This window comes from Lissotriton vulgaris, chromosome 4_1, assembly GCF_964263255.1.
Source record: "Lissotriton vulgaris chromosome 4_1, aLisVul1.2, whole genome shotgun sequence".
Taxonomy (NCBI): domain Eukaryota; kingdom Metazoa; phylum Chordata; class Amphibia; order Caudata; family Salamandridae; genus Lissotriton; species Lissotriton vulgaris.
In genome coordinates, this window is record NC_141691.1 from 897,746,898 (window position 1) to 897,763,484 (window position 16,587).

The window sequence follows — 16,587 nt, forward strand, 5'->3', positions numbered from 1 at the left end:
AACTTTCTTGAAGGAATAGGGAGGGACAAGCTCCCTTGACTCAGACAAGAAGGGATTCAGTTTCCGACAACCGCATAAACATGACAACTTTGCTCCCTCAGAATAAGAGTATATCTGTAGAGTCGTGTGAAAACAATAGACAGCTATTTCACTCAGTCAGCAGTGCATACTTAGTTTCACCAGAATGCAGAGAAATAGAGAGACTGGCGTTTTCAATAAAAAGGTGTTATTTATTGAGCAGTCTTCCTTCTCATGCAAGAGAAATGAATTGCCACAATTGCAATACTTAAAGTAAAGAAAAGTGCGTATAGTAAAAGTAGTATTATGAAATAATACTGTAAAAGCATTGATACGGTTTCTTAGCCATATGATACTTTAAAATGGATAAAATATGTACATACATAAATACATTGACTAACGTACTCAACTGGTGCTTCTAACTAAGCCTACCCCGGTGTACCTGACCTAAGCCTAATACGTGGGAAGGGATGAGTAAGTAGCAGTTTTAAGTTAAGTTTGTTAAGATAATTTTGCCAAGAATCTGCATCAAGAATTCTCTCAAGAGTTTAGTCAGCTCCGTACCTTGGTAATAGAATGTGGGAGGTCTGGTATCTCTTTCCTCAGGACTCGATATCCCAGCAACCCGCAAGGGTAGGCTGGAAACACCGGAGCTGGATTTTCTCGGCTGGAGAAAGACATCGTCTCTCTCAGTGCGTCAAACAGGAGGGGCGGCTTCCGTGGGCACTCGCATCAGCTGGGCTCTCGGGCAAGTAGATGGCCGCTCTGCTCCAAACCACCGTGTGTTTGCTTAATGCAGCTGTTGGTATTTTATACCTGAAAGGTGCCGGGTTTGACGTAAGGTTGGACATAAGACGTCACCAAGAACTAACAGTTCTTGCAGGACTTAAAGAGTTCTTGTTCAAATCAAAACAAAAGCAGGGGGGTTTTCCCGGGCTGCTGGTGGCTTGGCTTGTTTAAAGAACGTGTTGTGCTTTCTAGGAGTCGATGGAAGTAGCCGTGCTGTGCTTTAAATTGCATGGGCTATTACTGAATATGAATCTGATTCTTATGCCTTTGTCAGGACATTATTGATTATAACCTCACAAGGGCATAAATCGGGAATATCGAATTAGGGTCCTAGATATGAACACGACACCCACTCCACGGATTGATGTCCATCATTACTAAAAACTAAGCAATAGTAAACATTCAATGATGCATGTGTTTTTTCCGGCCCACCCCAAAATACATATTTCGCATTTAAAATGGTATACGGTAAATACACGAAAAATGAGTGTTTGTAGCTTTTCAAGCAGTGTCATCATTCAGATAAATGTGTATGTATATATATATATATATATATATATTTCAGCTGAATGAATTGCGAAAATTACACATGAAATGGCTCTAAATACAGAAAAGAAGGTCAAGACCATTTCATCACATTTTTATACAAATTGCTGTATATGTGCTAGAGGCTGAGGTAAAATATTGTCTCTAGTATCCTAAAATAGAAGCTCTGTTCTCTAAGAATAGTTCTACTTTAAGCAGAGTACCATGTGCCAAATAAAAAGGTAAATATTTTGAAAATATGGGCAAAAATAATTTCGCTTTCAGGGGAAACGTTCCAAATATTTTCTGTAGCTTTGTTTATCAAAAACTGAAGGCCGAATTCAGAGTTCAGGGAACGCTGTGTGCTCATTGTTTTTATTTGAGAGTTATTCTCGTTGATTGGAGAGAACATTATTTCAGACAGACCCGCAAAAAATTGTCTTAAATACATGTGTGATGCCACTGGTATCAGACATGTTTAAGATTTGGCTTAACACTTCTACGAAATGTACGGGGCAAGTTGTTGATAAAAGAGTATGTATCTCTGCTGCTGTCCTTGCAACTTGCAGACCATATGTTTCTTTTGATGACATTAGAGGCACAGTTGTTTGTAAAAGAATAGACTTCATTCTGCTTAAAGTATCAATTCGAATAGAAGAGATATTCAACCGAGGCCATAACGCAGCCCCCATATCTGGATTGCTGTGTGGATACAATACTTGCATACAGCAAATGGCCCTGGAAGTTACAGTTGTCAGATAGGCTTTTCCTGGCAGCATGCCACAACAGCTGTGGTCACTTATTAAAATGTAACTACCGTTAGAAAGTGGTCTAAAAAATAGCTCTATCTGTTTTGCAGGCGTGCCATGCAGGTGACATGAAAGGTTGTTTGAAGACCCTTCGCAGGCTCCATGCAAATTAATACCTTGACACAGAAGTGTACCGCTTAGTGATTTTTTACAATTTTTACCACTAAGAAATACCTCCTTGTTTCCTTCACTATAACATCTGTGTGTATAAGGTAAATCCCAGGTTGATTTGATGTATTCTTTACCCAACCTTTCATACTGGCCTGCTGGTATATACTCTTGACAGTAATTAAACTGGAAAGTTGTTATCGGAATTGTAATCGTTCCATGTATTATCCATTCGATGACAGGTCTCTCTGACATGGTCAATGGTAATCTCTCGAGTTTTTCAATGCTCAGAATCGTATAGTCTGCTCCTTTTTGTGCCAAACTGATTTGTTTATCAGTAAGGTTAAAGATACTGAATAATGACGTTGTGTTGATTAAACGCCATGGTACGTAGCCTGAACGCAGATTTTGCAACGTCCATCCAAGCTGTACAATAGAACGTAATTGAGACTGACCATGTTGTAACATTAGTAAGTCCTGCTCTATTATATCAAAGGCAGATGATACAATGCTGTCCAGTGAATATATTCTGGAAGACAGAGTTGTTAACCCATTGTCCACAACAGAAATTGATTTTTCCAAATTTATACGATCAATTTCTCGTATTTTTTCTGCTGTCTTAATTTGCATTACTTTCCATGCTTCGTTGTATGCAGCGTAAATACCGGCCGCTATGAAACGTTTTTGACGCTGCTTGCGTGGTCCCATTATGAAATCACGCAAGGCAGCACCGTCTTTAAGTAAAGTCAAGTGTTGCTTAATTTCAGCCAGTGTGGATTTCTGTAGCCACTCAAGGCATAGTTTCCCTACACTGTATGTTGTGACTATCCCTGGATGTTGTCTCTGGGAATATCTAGGGTCTGGTCTGGTCATTTTGAACCCCTGTGTTTTGTTCAGGAATCTATCTTGATAGTTATTCGTGTCTGTTGGCCAGATCAACCACTTTTTCCAATCAGTATGTGTTCTGTTTTGGTGTAAAATATTAGAAACGTCTATCTCCATATCAGTAGTGCTGTCACTATCGGGCATGGGTTTCGGAATAGACGGTGTATTCAAGTCTTTTATCTTAGCTAGGCCAAGACAAGTAGTTTGTTGAATTGTGTCATTCAAGAATATCATTTGTTCTGGGATCATGCAGGCCCTAAACAGTGCTTCTAGACCTTTTACTTGCCAATCTTTGGAATCCCAGATAGTTTTTGTTTCAATGGTGTTTTTCCAAAATTCGAAACCTAATGTAGACATCTTGTCATAAAATGTTTCTGAATAAATCAATTTAGTATTTGTCAACATTGTTTTCATTCCTGTTCTATTTGACATTTTAAAATAAAATGTTCTTGGATCACTGTTATTAAACCCCGAGAAGTATTGGAATTTCTCAAAAAATGTTTTCAAACTGCCTTTTGGTGGAGTTGGACAGTGTTCCTTCCCACTGGTTAAAAGATTTCTAGGCTGAGCACTTTTATGCAAATAGTGATCACCATAATGGTTGTAGAAGTATAGCTCTTCATAATTAGATGAACCCTGCAAGTAATCTTGTTCTGTAAATTTGGCTGACATTACTAAATCTGACATCATATTATTAATGTTTTCAAAGTCCCAGTCATCAGAGAAGGTACTAGGTGTCACAAAATCACTTAATGAAATCTTGAGCTGGTGAGGATACTTCAAGAGCTCGACCGGGCCCAAAACGTCATAATCAGTTCTGTCCCATGCTACCCCACTGGGTATTGGAATGGCTGTGATGTTCACCGATGACAGTTCTCTTTTCTCGATGTGAGAGGATGTGTGTGGCTTTAGGACCAAGTTGATGTTCTGACTTGCTGTGTCCATTGTACTATATTTCCCCTCAATGAATTTTCCCAAACATAGAACCATGATGAGCCAAAGCAGGAGGAAAAGTACACCTAACACAATCCAAAATTCAATCCATGGTGAAATTAGATATGTCTCTTTCAGTTGGTGGAAAAGTTCAATTACTTTGTTTTTAAAACTTTTTGTTGGAGGCGTTTCTTCATGTTCGCTTGGGTCTTCAGAGAAATTGTCGAAGTTGATGAAGTAGCATGATGCAGTTCTGTTAATTGTTGGAATTGCTTCCAGATTTTCATTTGCTTTTGCATTTTTTTTTGTTTCATTAGAATAGTCTGAGGCTACATCATTGTAGATTGGTGTTTCTTGACGAACTGTTACTATTTGGGTTTCAAGAGGCACAAGTTCCATGGCATTATTGCATAGTCCTTTTTTTATTCATTGCAGATTTCTCCAATTTGATTAGTCTCTCAGCATGAGCCTCTTGGATTGTAGCAAACCTCAGTATTCTGCTATTTCTTGGGAGTCCACTGGGCCTACTACTTATTATTGGCCACATGATTGTGGTTTTACCAGGTCGATGGATACAACTCGGTTCTCCTTTTTACCAGTAAGGGGCAGTAGTACGACTGATCTTGTTCCGTTGATAGCTAAGACAGGTACTGCTTTTCTGTACGAAGGCCCAAATTCCTTCTTTACCGCGATCTTTTCTCTGACTAGATCCCCAATCTTTGGAATCCAGACAGGTCTTGATGGGACAGGTGGTTTTTCTTCAGTGGCTGTCGACTGTTGTTTCAACTTTGTTACTCAGGTTTTTTCTTTTTTCATTTAAATCCTGTAAAACTGCCACACGATCTTTGATATCGAAGGTTTTTTCTTCTACCACTGAAGTGTGACTATCAAGGTCCTGAATATGCATTCTAGTTCCGAACAATAGTTCGTATGGAGTGAGACCTTTTAGAGAGTTTCTTGGCAGATTATTAAGACTACGTTGGACACTTGTTAAATGTTTGACCCACCCATCACCCGAACCTAATACCCTCGCCGTTATAGATTGCTTTATGTCCCGGTTTTTTCTTTCCACAACCGCATTTCCCTCTGGATGGACGGGAGAAGAATACAGCAATGTGATGCCCATACTGTTCATGGCCTCTTTGTAAGCTCGAGAGCTAAACGCAGGACCCTGATCAGAATGTAGCATACCAATTGCGTATGTGCCGATATAGACTCGCAAATCTTTTATAACAGTTCTGGCGTCAGCCGAGTGCAGTGGTCTACATTTTTAAGTGAGTCTAGTCTTAAGTCTTATGGGTACGCATTTTCTCCGGCTGGATTTTTGCGTATAGATAGCCTGATGCTTTTTAATAAAAAGGTCCTGGCATTACTCCGGTCGGTTCACGACTGCGATCTCTGTTGCAGTCGGGACAATCCTTTGCAAATTTGTAATATTGCAGGCTCATCCCCGGCCACCAGTATTCTGATTGTAATTCTTTTAGAGATTTCGCGATCTCTTGGTGCCTCGGACTCAGTCCCATGTGTGCGTCTTCAATCAGGAAGACTCTCCTGTTCATGTTTGGAATTACCCTATCCCCCACTCCAGGGATTCGAGCAAACGGAACGGAGTTTGCATCAATTATGTATGTATTACTGAGTGGATAGTTGAGAGGTAATGCTGAATAATCGCCTTTTAATGAGGCTTTTACCGCTAGCATGTTTTCCCCATCTATGTGTTTTTCTGAACGCTTTTCAGTGGCTACGGAAGCCGGGTGAACCGCTTCCGCTGTGGCTGTTAGCCAATGAATTCCCTGCACCGTGAACGTCATCACGTCGATGACTCCATGCGTGTATCACGTGAGTCTTTCGTAGTTCTTTCTGCAAAAGAACTACTTGTTCCCAAAGACTTTTATGCTTTATTGTAGCATCTGTGTCATCTTTGTAACCGTTTTTGATCCAAGTCTGCATGACACTGTATTAGGATTTGATGCAGAAATACGAATTGCACACTATTAGTGTGGGGAATTCGCGATCGCCGTTTTCGAGCGCCATCTTTAAAGTTCTTATTTCAGCTCGCTGAGCTTAACATTTCCTGAGTGATTCCGTTTTGGTAATCATTGGTTTGAATTTACCAGAGCGCCAGCGACCTTTAACAATCGAGCATGCTGTCATAGGATTTCTTTTCTACATCATAGTGTTGTGCGAATCTGTCCATATAGATTACGCAGGTATATTTTTCTAGAGGCAGAATTTCAGCTGGCAGAGGATATTCGCGTTCATATACTAGATCTAGTTTTTTCAGTTTTGGGTCAAAATAGTATTTCCCGTCTTCTGTAGCAAAAGAAGTTTCCCATTCTATCCATTCTGGATCTAATACCCCTTTAACCAGGTTACGAGGACTTGTTAACGCCTCAATGGCTGATTCTGCTGAAAAAACAGATATTCTTCTGCCTTGGGCTAGGGCTCTTTCTTTAGCTACAGCAGTTTGAACCGCAGTTAGTATTTTTTCTGTGGAGCTGAATTTCATTTCAGCATCAGTGTACAAATGTGATTTGTAAGCTATAGGTACCGTTTCTCCCTCATTAGAGGTCAGGTATGTGAATCCACATCTTCCTGGGATGACTCGGATTACAAGGTTGCATGTGTTTTCACGTGTTTGCAATTTTGTTTTAGTTATGTCTGTTTGTAGTGATCTCAAAATTTCTGTGTGTTTCTGAGTCCACTTGGTTTGTTTGAAATCTGGTTTTATTAATTCATAGAGAGGTTTAACCCTCTCAGCATAATTTAGAATGTATGTTCTTCCGAAATTCAGGAAACCTAGTAGTGATTGTAAATTCTTCAGCGTTTTTGGTGCTTGTAGTACAGCACATTTTTCTAAGAAATTGTCTGCCAGGCTTTTGCCTTCACTTGATAATTCATATCCTAAAAATAGGACAGTTAGATGGGCAATTCGTGACTTTTTAAAGTTGAATTTGTAACCCTCTGACGCAAACCCAAGTATGATGGTGTTCACCCTTTTTAAGTGAGTCTCCAGGTCATCATCTGTAAAATAGATGTCATCGACATATAATAATGCTTCATCATCATATATTTGTAGTAACTCTGTTAACCTTGCTGAGAATAATCTTGGGCTATTCTTGAATCCCTGTGGGAGTCGGCAAAATTGTTTTTGCGATCCAAATATTGAGAAAGCGGTCAAATACCTGCTTTCAGGTGCAATGTTTTGACAGAAGAATCCATTAGAGATGTCGTTTTATATTTTTTGAGCACAATGTTATTCATTAGTGCTGCACTATGTGAGTTTTGTACTGCAAATGTTTTACAACAGGAGTTAAGGTGTCTGTAGTCCAAAACTAGACAATATGAATCGTCTGGCTTGGAGACAGGAAACAAAGGATTGTTCATTTGAGAGGTGCATGTTTCGATCACCCCTTGGTATTCAAGTTGATCTAAGATCTCCCTGACTTGTTTTTTAGCTTCTTGTTTAACTGGGTACTGCCTTTGTGCAGTGGGCTGATTTTTTTAACTGGATCTTGTGGTGAGGCGAGTCCTCATCCCATCCTACATGATTGTTGTACAAAGCAGAAGCTTGGGCTACTGCCCATTTTCTTGCATATGTGTATTTTTTATGAACCGGGATATGATTCAAGAAGGCAGGCATAATCATTTCTGCGCCATGAGGGCACTCCCTGACAAACTCTGGTGGCCAGTCTTTCTCAGCTAACAGAATGTCATAGCCTTTTGAAAGTTTTTCCCAAAAGAGACTTTTTATTTTCCTGGTTTTATCTCCCTCTATACGTAATGTTATTTCATATAGCTTATGGGGCACACTAACTCGTGTGTCTGCAGTTTCCACTTGAATGTACTCATTCGTGTCCACTGTCTCCAGAAGATTCATCAGGGTCTTGTGAGCTATGGTCACTTCTGGTCCGCTGTCTAGCATTGTCTGTGCCCACTCTCCGTTTTTCAGCTGTGTCCCCAAAATTCTCGGCATGTTTAATCTTAATACTTGCTACCTGCTTTCTGGGAAATTGTAATTTTTTACTTTGACGAGCAGGTTCCTTGTCTTTGGACTTGACGTGCTCTTCTCTGTGTTCTGACCGTCCTCTTCTTTCCGATTTCTGTGAGGAAGACCGAGAAAGATTCAGTGAGAAGGATCTAGAGGGACGTGTATCAACATCTTGATATCTGTCTGGTTTTCTTATTTTATCCCTATCTCTAATGTTGTATCTTTTTTCAGAGGGTTCCCTTTGGGGAGACTTGTCTTCTCTGCCTGGAGATCTCTCTCTACGCTGAGGAGACCTTCCTCTGGACTGGAAACGTTTTTCCCTGGGAATGGTTTGTTTATTACCTTCCCAACTCTTTTTTGGAGTCTTTAAATTATTTTTAATAAATGTTTTTCCAGGATTTTCAGTTAGTTGGGGTTTTACCGGTTTCCCACCCAAACTATCTCTTCCTAGCTCTTCATAGGATTTTTCTTTGATTCTGGCAAGTTCCAATGGTTGGGCTGCTATATCTGTTTCCTTCAATTTCTTGCGGATCGCCACAGATGCTGCTTCACCTTTTATGTTGGCTAATAATATAGCTGAGACCAGCTTGAAGTCTTTTAGTAATTTCATACCCAGAGTTAAAGCAAGTTCTGGACCGTATTCATTTTGAATCTGTCTTAATACATCTGGTATGACCGCCATAGACGGGACACCATGTGTTTTTGTGTAGATGGAAGCAAAGACTGTGCCCTAAGTGTCACAGTCCTCCACATGTGGTGCGATCCCCATCGGGAGGCAGATAGTCAGAATTCTGTGTTTCTCAGTAGGAGTGGTATCTGTAAATACTGCCTCTATTTGAGTAATTTTCTGTGCTAACCAGAATGGAATTTGTTCCCGTTTTATGGGTACTTTACCAAGACATGATTGTATGTTCTGTGGTGTGATTTTGTGTATGTTCCCCTGGTGAAGGGTCTGCTGTGGAATGTTAAATGTCGGTTGGACTATTGAAATCCGCATGACATATTGGACTAATTGTCTATGTATTTTAATTAAGAGTTTTAGCTGAGCTAAAAGTTCAGGAACTGACATTTTATCAATGTCTTGATGTGGGGTGTAGCTGGCTAGAACCGGCCATGTTGCTCCTGGTCTACCTAGTGGACCGAGCCTGGTGATGTGATTATTATGTTTTAGGGCGCCTTTAAACCAGAGCAGGTGCTCTTGGTATTTTAGTGGAATTTCAATCTCCTCGAAAGGAGTGTATTCATCCGGAGGTTCCTCTATTTTGTAATAGTGGAAGTCTTTTGTCGTAGCGTGTGCTGCTGGAAAATGTATCCATGAATAGAATACCTCTGTCTGCCGATAATCATGTGCCTCTATCACGAATATGACTGTACCACCTCGTGGTGTCAGTCCATTTTCTATAAGTTTTAGAGTTACAGTTCTTCTTACATTGACCGGAATGATTATAGCATCCGGTTCGGTTTCATGGAGACTTGTGTCTTCCTCTAAGAGTTGAGCTGCTAGTCTTATTCGCTCCCTTTCTTCGTCACTTTCTGTCATTTTACTGACTGAAAGTTTTTCTGTTGCAGATCGAGTTTCAAGGAAACAAAGATTAGGTGCACAATATTTTGGAACACTGCATCCTTCAACGTTGATCAAACCAAAAACTAATACATAGGATTCTCATCCTACTAAGTTCCGGCGGATATTAACCTTTCACCCACTCCAGACGTCTATTGGAGTTTTTACGGGGAAAGGGTTCTGTGTGAAAAAGCACGACTTAGTTACTCTAGTGTCTTGCTTTAGATTATCGCCTTACCAATCGTTGGGCGCCATGTAGTGTAGTTCCTATTTTCCCAATAGGCTCTGCGGATTGGAATAACATAAACAGCAGTGTAGACGTAGGACTGAGGTCATCTAGGTCTCTACTGACTATGTTAAACTTAATTTAGGTTTGCGCCAGTTAGCTCAGAGGTCACTGGAAACTTTCTTGAATGAATAGGGAGGGACAAGCTCCTTTGGCTCAAACAAGAAGTGATTCAGTTTCCGACAACCGCATAAACATGACAACTTTGCTCCCTGAGAATAAGAGTATATCTCTAGAGTCATGTGAAAACAATAGACAGCTATTTCACTCAGTCAGCAGTGCATACTTAGTTTCACCAGAATGCAGAGAAATAGAGAGACGGGCGTTTTCAATAAAAAGGTGTTATTTATTGAGCAGTCTTCCTTCTCATGCAAGAGAAATGAATTGCCACAATTGCAATACTTAAAGTAAAGTGCGTACAGTAAAAGTAGTATTATGAAATAATACTGTAAAAGCATTGATACGGTTTCTTAGCCATATGATACTTTAAAATGGATAAAATATGTACATACATAAATACATTGACTAACGTACTCAACTGTTGCTTCTAACTAAGCCTACCCCGGTGTACCTGACCTAAGCCTAATACGTGGGAAGGGATGAGTAAGTAGCAGTTTTAAGTTAAGTTGGTTAAGATAATTTTGCCAAGAATCTGCATCAAGAATTCTCTTAAGGGTTTAGTCAGCTCCGTACCTTGGTAATAGAATGTGGGAGGTCTGGTATCTCTTTCCTCAGTACTCGATATCCCAGCAACCCGCAAGGGTAGGCTGGAAACACCGGAGCTGGATTTTCTCGGCTGGAGAAAAAGACAGCGTCTCTCTCAGTGCGTCAAACAGGAGGGGCGGCTTCCGTGGGCACTCGCATCAGCTGGGCTCTCGGGCAAGTAGATGGCCGCTCTGCTCCAAACCACTGTGTGTTTGCTTAAGGCAGCTGTTGGTATTTTATACCTGAAAGGTGCCGGGTTTGACGTAAGGTTGGACATAAGACGTCACCGAGAACTAACAGTTCTTGCAGGACTTAAAGAGTTCTTGTTCAAATCTAAACAAAAGCAGGGGGGTTTTCCCGGGCTGCTGGAGGCTTGGTTTGTTTAAAGAACGCGTTGTGCTTTCTAGGAGTTGATGGGAGTAGCCGTGCTGTGCTTTGGATTGCATGGGCTATTACTGAATATTAATCTAATTCTTATGCCTTTGTCAGGACATTATTGATTATAACCTCACAAGGGCATAAATCGGGAATGTCGAATTAGGGTCCTAGATATGAACACGACACAGCTTCACTCCACGCTCCTCACCTCCATGGGGGCCTCTGGGGCAGCAGCTCGGCCGTCTGTCCTGTCTGCTGCTGGGGCTCTGTTTCCGCTGATCTCCGACCTCTGGGGCGCCAATGGGCTTGCGCCGCGGCCTCCGCGCAGACCCAAAGCCGGGGCCTCGATTTTGGCTCCTCCAGCCGGTTCCTCCTTAGACAGCCGCGAGTGTCGCAGCGACAGCAGCTCGCTCCGCTCACTGTCCGCACTCGTCTCTGGGGTCGCTCCGATGAGGCAGGAGCGCAGGCAGTCCTATGGCAGGGGACCCGGTCAGCCGCTATCGGTCGGCCATTTCTTTCTCCGCCATCCGAGCGGGTCTCCTCCGACCCGGTAGGTCCCACTGAGTGGCTTCTGGGCTCACCGGGCTGATTACGTCACTCTCGGCAAGGCAGCCGGGTTTGGAGGTGCTAGGGGGGTCTAATGGGTGTAGTAAGGGGCGCCATGGGGGGTTAGGACGGGGAGCCTCCGGCACAAACGTCTGCTCAGGCCGCCATCTTGGCCACGCCCCCCCAGAATACCATTTTAAATCAACCATTTAATCAAAACCAATTGTTTGGACCAGAGGAAGACAAATAACTTAAAAAAATGAAGAAGGATACAGACACGGCCAAATCTATGGGACCTTTACAATCCACACAAACTAGTGGTTCCTTTCATCGCTCCTTCTAAAGAGGGGGCTCCAAACAAACTGGTGCAGACAACACAAGAGGAGGATATAGAGGGAATAACAACAAGGGAAGAGGTCGGGGTAACAACAGTAATCGAACCTCTTCCGCCACAAAACAGTGACTTCCCTCTGCTCCCCCAGCAGCATTCCACTCCTGTGGGGGGCAGATTAACGCAATTCCTGCCTGTCTGTAACTCCATCACAACAGACAAGTGGGTAAGACAGATTATCCAGTATGGCTACTGCCTGGAACTTACAGCAACCCCTCCACACATACCACCCATGCAGCGTCCAATGTCTACAGAACACCTTACTCTGCTCAAACAAGAAGTTCTGTCACTCCTACAAAAGGACGCAATACAAATAGGTCCTTTACAAGAACAAAGAACAGGGGTTTACTCGCTGTACTTTCTAATTCCCAAGAAGGACGGGACACTAAGACCAATTCTCGACCTCAGGCCCTTCAATCATTACATACAATCAGATCATTTTCATATGATCACTTTACAACAAGTGCTCCCACTGCTGCAACAAGGTGATTTCCCTACGACACTAGACCTAAAGGACACCTACTTCCACATTCCTATACATCCTGCTCACAGAAAGTATCTAAGGTTTGTACTGGAAGGACAACATTATCAGTTCAAAGTCCTTCCAGTGGGAGTGACAACGGCACCACGAGTATTCACAAAGTGCCTAGCAGTAGTAGCAGCACATCTCAGGAGACGACAAATACATGTCTTCCCTTATCTAGACGATTGGCTCATATAAGCCAAGTCATTCAATCAGTGTGTCCAACACACACATCAGACAATTCAAACATTGCACGACTTAGGGTTCACAATCAACTACACCAAGTCGATCCTCCAACCCTCTCACATACATCAGTATCTAGGGTCTACAATAAATATGTCTACGGCTCTAGCGTATCCCACACCAGCAAGGATACAGAGCATTCAAGCCTTGGTCACAATCTTTCAACAGCAACAATCTCTGCAAGCCAGAGTGTTCATGAGAGTAATAGGCATGATGGCATCTTGCATCTTCATAGTACCATATGCAAGACTGCAAATGCGTCCGTTACTGGAATGTCTAGCACAGCAATGGAACCAGGCTCAAGGACAACTAACAGATCTGGTGTTGGTAGACAGCCGCACACATCGCTCTCTGCAGTGATGGAACACCAAAAACTTGACAAAGGGGCGGCCGTTCCTCGAGCCTGTTCCACAACTAGTGCTCACAGCAGACTCATCCCTCACAGGATGGGGAGCTCATCTCCTACATCATACAACTCAAGGTCAATGGAACAGTCAACAAAAATTGTTCCATATCAACCATCTAGAGCTGCTAGCAATTTTTTTAGCACTCAAAACATTCCAAGTACAGAACAAAGCTGTCTTGATCCGACGGACAACATGACAGCCATGTATTACATACAAAAACAGGGGGGGGGACACACTCTCTACAACTGTCCCAACTCGCACAGAGCATTTGGAGATGGGCCATTCCACAAAACATATATCTGTTGGCAGAGCACCTTCCAGGATTTCACAATCCGATAGCCGATCTGTTGAGTCGACAGACGCAACAAATTCACAAATGGGAACTACATCCGCAGGTTCTTCAACCATTCTTTCACGAGTGGGGTCATCCAGACATAGTTCTGTTCACCACACACGAAAACGCAAAATGCCCAACCTTCGCTGCCAGGTTTCCACATCCGCTGTCCCAGGGCAATGCGATATGGATGAACTGGTCAGGCAGATTTGCGTACGCTTTTCCACCAATACCACTAATACCATTAGTAGTACGCAAGCTCAGACAACAGTCTCTCAAATTAATCCTGGTAGCTCCCACATGGGCACGCCAACCGTGGATCACCACACTGCTCTCTAGTTCCACACGAAAAGCTACGCCTGACTCCATCCCTGCTCACACAGAACAATGGAGACATCTGAAATCCAGACCCAAATCAACTGAATTTGGCGATCTGGCTCCTGAAGTCTTAGAGTTTGGTTATCTTAACCTACCACCAGACTGTATGAACATCATTAACCCTATCCATGCTGATGACGGAACCGTCTATTGAGCGGGCGGGGCCATGACTGAACCGCTCCGTCATGAGCACAGCTCAACCGGGGCTGGTGACGGACCGGTTCCGTCACCAGCATGCGCCCGCTGCGCGGCCTCCCCGCCTCCTTAGCGCTGCGGCGGAATAGCCGCCGCAGTGATGTGGTTAAAGAGACCAGGAGACCTACTACTAGAGCTTGTTATGCTGCTAAATGGAAGAGATTTGCCATTTACTGCAATAATAATCAAATTGATCCCCTGGATGCTTCTATCCAAATTATCATTTGCTACCTTCTACATTTACAAAGATGTAACTTGGCATATATATCCATATGCCTGCACCTTGCAGCAAATGCGGCATATTTACAAAACATACAACATCTGTCTCTTTTTTAGAGTACCTGCAATTAATGCATTTATGGGCGGATTAAAAAGAATCGTTCCACCCAGGTTACCACCTTCTCCAGTGTATAACCTCAACGTGGTTCTTACAAGGCTCATGGGACCTCCTTTTGAACCTTCACACAAATGTGAACTGCAATTCCTCACATGGAAAACAGCTTTCCTTATTGCTATTACCTCTCTTAGAAGAGTAAGTGAGATACAGGCTTTCAAAATACAAGAACCTTTTTTACAACTACATCGTAATAAAGTGGTTCTAAGAACTAATCCTAAATTCCTTCCAAAAGTCATTACTCTTTTTCATTTAAACCAATCTGTAGAGTTACCAGTGTTTTTTCAAAACCCTGACTCTGTGGCAGAAAGAGCTTAATATTAAAATGGAAACTGCTACTTACCAGTATGCATCTGTTCTTGGCATGTTGAGCTGCAGATCACTACACACCCTCCCCGGGACTTGTATTTGTTCCAGTTTTTATCTTACTTAGATGCACACGCATGGACATCCTTTTTTCTTTACTTCTACTAACTCCATAATTTCCCATCATGGCGAAAAACAATCTAAGGATGGAGCGATGCCCATGCGCACTATCGTCCAAGGGAGGAGTCACCTATCTTGTTACTACAAAAGACTTCTTCCTAGACGACAACAACATGCAATCATCCGAGCCCAACACACCAGGTGAGCGATCTAATGCATAGTGTAGTGATCTGCTGCTCTACATGCCAAGAACAGATGCATACTGGTAAGTAGCAGTTTCCATTTTAATATTTAACTGAGCATGAGAAGCATGCATTGACTCATGAGCAGGAAGCATTGTTTCTTCCTGCGGGACAATAACATATATGAGTCCAAGTCACTGTAACTCCAAGTTCCTAGTACTGGACTTTCATTGAGCAATGTAATGCATTCTGGGAGTTGTAGTCTTTTAGCACTGCTTCTATTCTAGTGCACTATACCTGTGTGATAATTTGAAGTCCTATTATATAAATATTGGACTTAACTGTAAATATTTGTAAGATTATTTAGTCTTACACTACAAACAGACCAATCTCTTTGGTAGGCCAACTCCTACGTCAGGAAATCACAACTTGGATATGTGATACGGAAGTAGAGACCGCTTACCATGAGTTAGTTATTTGATAATTGCGCCGGGACACGGGCCATGCGCTTTATAAATTGTATATTTATAAATTGTTTATTCTTAATGCGTTATACTTCTGTTAAAATTGTAGATAGTCGACTTGTCTAAAAATGTAAACACTAAGCTATTGTCATGTGCACCGTTTGATGAACTTTGTGAATAATGTTTGAAGATAAAAATTGTTATACTTTATTTACATCGCCTTAGAATATGTACACATGTTTGCTATTGAATAGAACTGTTCATGGCATGTTATTTTTAAAGACATATAATCGAAAGTGTAGATATATAACTTTAAAAAAAACTGTAATTTATGAAAGGAGAGTTTGTGTCTGAAAACATGGAGTTATGTGCCGAATTATGCCCTTCAAACATGGACACGCTTCAACAGCTGTGCAATGCTTTCTAGCGCAGTGCTTTCAGTTATGCACCCCGGCTGTAGAGCACAGAAGCCACACCCTGAATCTGCCCGCAGCCAGCCTTTATCCCAAGGGCGATGCACGCGGCGGGTACCGCTGTCCAAGAAACACCCTCACAAAGAGGCGACGCTGGGATCTCGCACCCGGAGCCCTGATCCTCGTGCAAGGGCGAGAAGAGGGGAATATGGAGCACAAACACCACTCTGAAAGAGAGCAAACATTAAAGAAGAGGTGATTTCAAATGGGCGGGGTCCCTATGCGACTGAGAAGAGATGCCACTGAACCAGAACTGGCAGATCCAAATTGCAAGTCCTAGAAGGTTGTGTGCGGGAGGGGGGCTGTTGTGTGTTGGGGGGCATTGGTCGTGAGGAAAGACTAGGCAGGGAAGGCAGAGGAGGAGGGCTGCGTGTCAGAGATTTCTGCTACGGAAAGGGTGCCCGGCCTGCAGTCTGCTAGGAGCTGATAAGGGCTTTGCTGCAGGTGGCTAATTAGGGGGAACAGAAACATCAGAGTCGTGAGAAATACCAGGCAGAGCTGCATAAGCCATGACGAGAGAGTTAATGAGCCATGACGAGTAGGTGGCGGCAGTGCGCGTGCACGCGTCCGTAACTGCAAGCTTTAGGCTACAAGCAAAAGCTTTTGGTCTGATTTCTAAAGCCCACTCACTAAATATCTCGCC

At 42.5% G+C, this 16,587-nt stretch overlaps 1 protein-coding gene across 3 annotated transcripts in view; it reads left to right on the plus strand.

Annotated features, from left to right (window-relative positions):
- The window catches only part of ZNF236 (zinc finger protein 236), a 1,135,475-nt gene that overhangs the window by 777,122 nt on the left and 341,766 nt on the right, over positions 1-16,587 (plus strand). The gene's annotated exons all lie outside the window — the stretch shown is intronic.